Genomic DNA, 6,173 nt, shown 5'->3' with positions numbered 1-6,173 from the left:
TTCCAAGCTGGATACTCTGGCACTAAAAATAAATGGCATGCAGAATCAGCTATTCAGGAATGATGCGTCGTGTTAGCAAGATACAAATTTACTGACAGGAGCAACACTTGTTATGCCACACAGATAATTGCATGTTCACCGTCGGGTCTGTGTTAACTCAAACCTACACTGGTTGTTGGTGTTTAGCAGTGTAACTCTGGCTGGTCATGGAAATCTGCATGCATCCAGGAAGACCATATCACAATAAAAAGTCTTGTACTAACAGTAAGCCTGCCTTCTATGCTCGTCCCATAGACTTGTACACACAGCACATGTGGTCCCTGAGTGATGTGGTGGAGGCTGACTCCATACAGTTTAAAATGTAGGTATGATGATAGTCCCTCTCCACGGCTCTGTGATACGTGCTGGAATATGGGTTTAAACCCACAGTGTGTTGTAGAGTTGTTGCTGTTTGGTGTCTTATGCTGGGAACCCGGCCACATAAAGTCGTGCCAGTCATCCTTATGTTTGCTTCATCACCTTTTCCCGATGATACGTGTACTATAAAGAACATGCCATCCTCAGCCTGGAACACAGACCATACATGTTACCTTGGCTTGACGATATGTGCAGCATCTCTCCCTCTTGTCTTACATGAGTAATGCTTGTGTCATTACTTCTCTACTCCCTTCTTCCCATCCTCAGTTTCATAACGGTTTCCAAGTTGTTTGGAAACCCAGAGACCTTCACCAGCTCAACCCCTTCTCTTGATCCTTTATGGTCTGAATGAGGGGTGTTCTGTGTGGGTTCTTCATCCCGTATACACTCCCTTTGTTCCCAGACCTCCCCTACCCGCCATATTGGCGTTACTCCTCAACCTCCTCACTCTTCTGTTTCCGTTGTTAGTCCGTCTGACTTTGTCGAGTGTTCAGCCCTCCCCATTGACCAGACAATGACCGTCCAGGCCAATATTCATCCTCTCATCTCGACAGTCCTCATTCTCCATCCTCACTACATAGGAGTTCATCACACATCATTGAAACTACCACACCTGTCTTCCAGTTAGGAAGATATCACATTTAACGTTTCTAACAGAATGGCAAGAATGCCTCGGTCCTCACACAGGCTGTTTCTTCTGACGTTGTTCCTGCGTCTCACCCCGTCACGGTAGTATAGTCGACTGACGTCGTTATGGAGGCTACTGGCGTTCACATTCCTTCCTATTATACGGCAACTGATATTCAGCACGCCGCTGTTTTAATCCTTATCCACTCGTTTGAACACACTTCACCAATGCCTCCATCCTCCCACAATGAAGTTCAGTAGCCATCAGGGCCATTCATGCAGCTAAACCTATCAGTTGGAAATCTTAAGTCGCCTTCATTATTGTTGATACCTTTCTCCAACACATGTTGTGGATGATCGGAAAGATCGAAGATAAATTTGTTCCAAACTTTGTACATGTTCTTCATCGCTGCAGTTCAGTTATTGCAGATCTGATGTTGGTAATGAATGAGAGAGTTCACACATTTTAGCCTTTATAGCCTGTACTCGTCTATTTCCTCCTTAACGTTGTTGTTAGTCATGTATTGAATGTCACTGTTTGTCGGAAATTCAGACACTAAATTATTAGCACCTTAGATACCAAGCAAAAACGGTTATGTTGGGAACATACTAACTACTAACTGAATTAAAAAGAAGTTTCAGTGGCTTCTCAAGGAAATTGGGATATTCGCCATGTCACCAATTTGTTTATTTATTTACACTCAAAACGTATCCTTAAAACACCAGCCTGGGGATTAAATATGAAACAAAAGTATTCTCCAAGACTAAATTTAACTAAATCACAAATAAACCTAAGGTCTATTTCCCTAACCACTACTACACTGTGCAATGCCTCTTGAGGCGCTCGACAGTTGGTGTGCAACGTGCCTCAGGGATCTCTTGGGTATAGAGTACTATTCAAATCTGGCGTGCGGGGACGCGGGTACGTAATGGATGACTGAGGGCTCCAGTGATTGTCCGCCATTTTGAAAAAATCCCAGTATGTCCCAGGGCCGTGGGGAGCCTCAGTTTCAAGGAAGCAACCAAGTCAGATGCATTCTCTAAGAGCTCGCGGTCCAGGAAAATGACTGAGGACAAAATACGAGACATATTGTATGAGAGCGATGGATGATGATTTAGACTACAATCCAGATAAAGACCTAACACAGATGTCTGACACGAGTGAGTGGGAGAATGAGGTGGAAAAGGTCACCAGTGTGTACACGCGCCTAACCCGGCATGCCTCGCTGCCCTGGGTCAACACCTGCTAGAGTCACCACCACCGTATGTGTCCTCTGATGCCAGTTTATTTAGGGATATAACATGTGATGAATCATTCTCGGGCTTCAGTGAAATAGACTTCGATACAAGCAGTGTTGACGAACCGAGTACGAGTAGCGATGGTGTTACTAGGCGGGGTTTTGCTGCCCCAGTAACACGCCGACGCAAGTAGCAGCGTGTCACGCGGACGGAGGTCAATGACGACAGTGTTCCCTCAACATCAGGTGTTCATGGTAGGCCTACACTACGCAGAACACTGATCTCCTGGCATACCTATAAGCAGCTCTTGCACACCTATACGCAGCTCTAGCACAAGACGACGGAGCTGTGTTTTTGGTGCTCGTAGTAGTGTTGGCCATGGTGTTGGCGTTAAAACCAAACCCACAGGTGTACTTGTGTGGGAGGATTGTGAAAATTTTGTCCCACAAATTCCAATATTTGATGGTACCGATGTTGGTGTGACACCGTTATTTGCCTATACAGGTGATGATATGGCTGAAATTGACTGTTTTATGGCGTATTTTGACAAGGAATTCATGGACCTTCAAGTTGCAGAGACGAACAGATATGCTCACAGCCTCATTGACTCGGGCATTTTACCTGCCTCTTGCATGACACGATGGAAAGACACGACAAATGAGGAAATGTGTGTGTTTTAGCATTTAGCATGATAATGATAACATTCTGAAAAACGTGATCCAGGATTATTGGAGCAAAGACAGCCTTGTTCCATCACCTGTGTTAAACCGGTACATGTCGTGTGATAGGTGTCTGCACTTTGAGAACAATGATAATGAAGACAGACAGGACAGACTTTGGAAGCTGCGGAAGATTTTTAGTGATGTGAGAGGAAAGTTCTGTGATTACTTTGTACCAAGGTAGAATGTGGTGATTGATGAATCGCTAGTCCTCTTTAAGGGACGACTTACGTTCAGGCAGTACATCCCATCAAAGCGGCATTGATTTGGACTATGTTTTTCGTGGTATGTGACTATGAAACTGGTAAAGTCATGGACATGATACTGTATTCAGGTACAGACGTTGACATACCAGGTGAAGATCCACACGGGCTCTCTGGCATTGTCAAAACACTCGTGGAAGCGTTGCTGAACTATTGGCATTCTATTCACGGACAACTACTATATCAATCCCTTGCTGACCAGGTTCCTCCTTGACCACAACACCAGCGTATGTGGCACCGTCAAGGCCCACAGGAGGAAAATGCCAGTGTTTGGTATTGGTATTGCAGTGTGTGATTGTCAGCTGCGAAAGTGTGACAAAATCTTATCAGTGTGCTGGAGCGACAGACGTCCCATTTTTCCTTGAGAGCTTTCTGTAGTTGTACCTTTAAAGCGAGACTTGGTGCTGCTTTCTCACTCTTTTCAACAATGCAAGTGTTACCCCGTGTAGGATTTTAAATTTCTAAACTTTTCCTGGTTGTTCTCGTGCGATCTTTGTCCCTTTCCTCTGGTGTATTCTTGGTCCACTATGTACACACACTCCTATCGTTGTTACAATTTCTCCTTCATCCAACAGATTCCAAATTGTGATAGATAGCGTGTCGTCCTGGGCTAATATTCACGGCTTAAAGGTCTCTCCAGGTAAGATTTAAGCTGACTTTTACTCCAAAGATGTCATTCCTCGACTCTCCTTGTCACTATGCAAATCCGCTTCTGTACAAGTATAATGCTAAACTCTGGCAGCTGATCATTGGCATCAGCTGATCTAATGCTTCTGAAATTAATGTTCTGAGGCCCTTCCCATCCCTTGGACTTGTCTCACAATTCCTGGCGAGTTGATAAAGCGCTCTCATGTTTACACTCCTCTCTTGTGCTGTCTAAACTAGACTATGGCTGCCCCACCCGTTCTCTGCTGTTCCTTCTACTGTCACCTAGACGCTTATGTGCGGCCTCTGGTGTCTGGGGCCCTGGTCCCTATGCAGAGGATATATGCACATAGAAATCACAATAGCGTGATGCATCAAATGAACAAATCCACAAGGACCGTGACGAGGATTCGAACCTGCGTCCGAGAACATCCCAGACGCTGCCTTAATCGACTGAACTACGATATGGTCAAGGAAAGGAAAGGAATTATCACGGGGAAAGCGCCAAGCCATTACGACTATATAGCACTGGGAAGGGGTCAGGATTAGGATTTGGGATGGGAAGGGGGGGGGGGGGGAAGGAATGGTGCCCAACCACTTGGATAGTCGGGGACATGGTCAAGGAGTTGAAACCGAACTTTCAACAGTAGAACATGCAGGATCCTGCAGCCTCTCCGAGGCACAAACCAGGGTTTTACACAACTCCCCCCATGCACTCGAGCTATGTCATTAGGCCGTTCTCCCTCTTCGCCCTTACTTCATTACACAAGAGGGAGAACGGCTTGTGTAAAATCCTGGTTTGTGCCTCGGAGAGGCTGCAGGATTAAGTTAGTTCTACTGTACTTCGGTTTCAACTCCTCGACCATGTCGTAGCTCCATTAAAGCAGCATCTGGGATGCTCTCGGATGCAGGTTCGAATCCTCGTCACGGCCCTTGAGGATTTGTTCAGAGATAATATGTTTAAACTGGCATTCATCTCAACCGGATCATCACTACCTGTTCTGTCGTAGTTATTTAAGTGGTGAGATTTAATGTTTCTGTGGTTTTCCGCACAAATATAGAATTGGAAAAGGAGCTGTAATGTTCCGAAATGTTCAGGTCTCCAGCAGCAGCTAGACTGTACTGCAGAAGCAGATAGAGAGGGAGGGAAGCAGAAACAGCTGTGAGGTAACCTGACTTCCAAAGAGGCCAAGTTCCTACAGGAAACAAATCACCAGAACAATAGGACGGTAGTGCAAGATAGAGAGAATAATTAACAGGTAGTACCATAAGTTTAAATTTATAAATAAATAAAGGCTAGACTAAAACAGGAATTTTTTTATCTAATGAGTATAATAGGGGTCTAACAGTAGTTTAAAGGGAAACAAAACAATCGTTCATTTATTTACAATATGAACTATTGATCAATATAACAACTTGTTTTCTTTCAATAATTTTGAAACAATCCTGAAGTGTATTGTTAATCAACTCATCATGACTAACATTTGGATCCTAAGATTTCAATTTTTGTCTATATCTGATATAAGACTTAATGAAAAGCAGTGGTACAGTGGACTTTACTTTGAGTAGAGGTACAGAGCTTCTAGCTGTGCTTGAACTCCATTTTATTTGGTTGACTGTTACTCTGTATGTGTGTTGTTCCACACAAACGAATATTCACCGTTCTACTTTACCTTTTATTCCCATTGACCTCATTTTGTGTGCTATCACTCCATGATCACATTTATGAAATACCTATGTGAAGTCCGTGTATACCACATCTGAACTCTGTTTTTCTACTAATACCTCGGTTATTTTGTCGGAGTGGTCAAGTAACTGCGATATGCATGATGTTTCCACTCTAAATCCTTGTTAACCTGGGTTGTGGAGGTCATGGGTCTCCAGGAAACTGGAGACCTGGAGCCAGATTCCCGAAGCAGTTACGCAAGCACTTACGAACCTGTCCATCTTTTCTCAATCTTTGGCGGCTTTGTTTACACTTATTAAACAGTTAATGAGCTCCAAATCACCAGGTGGCTGTTTATAACAATAACAACAGTTAATTGGGAGGTTTTCATGCTTGAAAACTGTTTTAATAAATGTTACCGAAGTCGCCAAAGATTGAGGAAATATGTACACGTTCGTAAATACTTGCTTAACTGCTTCGTGAATCTGGCCCCTGACCCGTGATCACACACTCAAATACGTTTATGTGGGTCGTTAGTGCCACTGGTCTATAATTCTTTGCCAATGCTTTGCTCCCTCCCTTGTTAGTAGTAGGCAC

The sequence above is a fragment of the Procambarus clarkii genome, chromosome 39 (genome assembly GCF_040958095.1).
Source record: "Procambarus clarkii isolate CNS0578487 chromosome 39, FALCON_Pclarkii_2.0, whole genome shotgun sequence".
In the NCBI taxonomy this organism is placed as follows: Eukaryota; Metazoa; Arthropoda; class Malacostraca; order Decapoda; family Cambaridae; genus Procambarus; species Procambarus clarkii.
Note: the sequence above shows the minus strand (reverse complement) of the source record.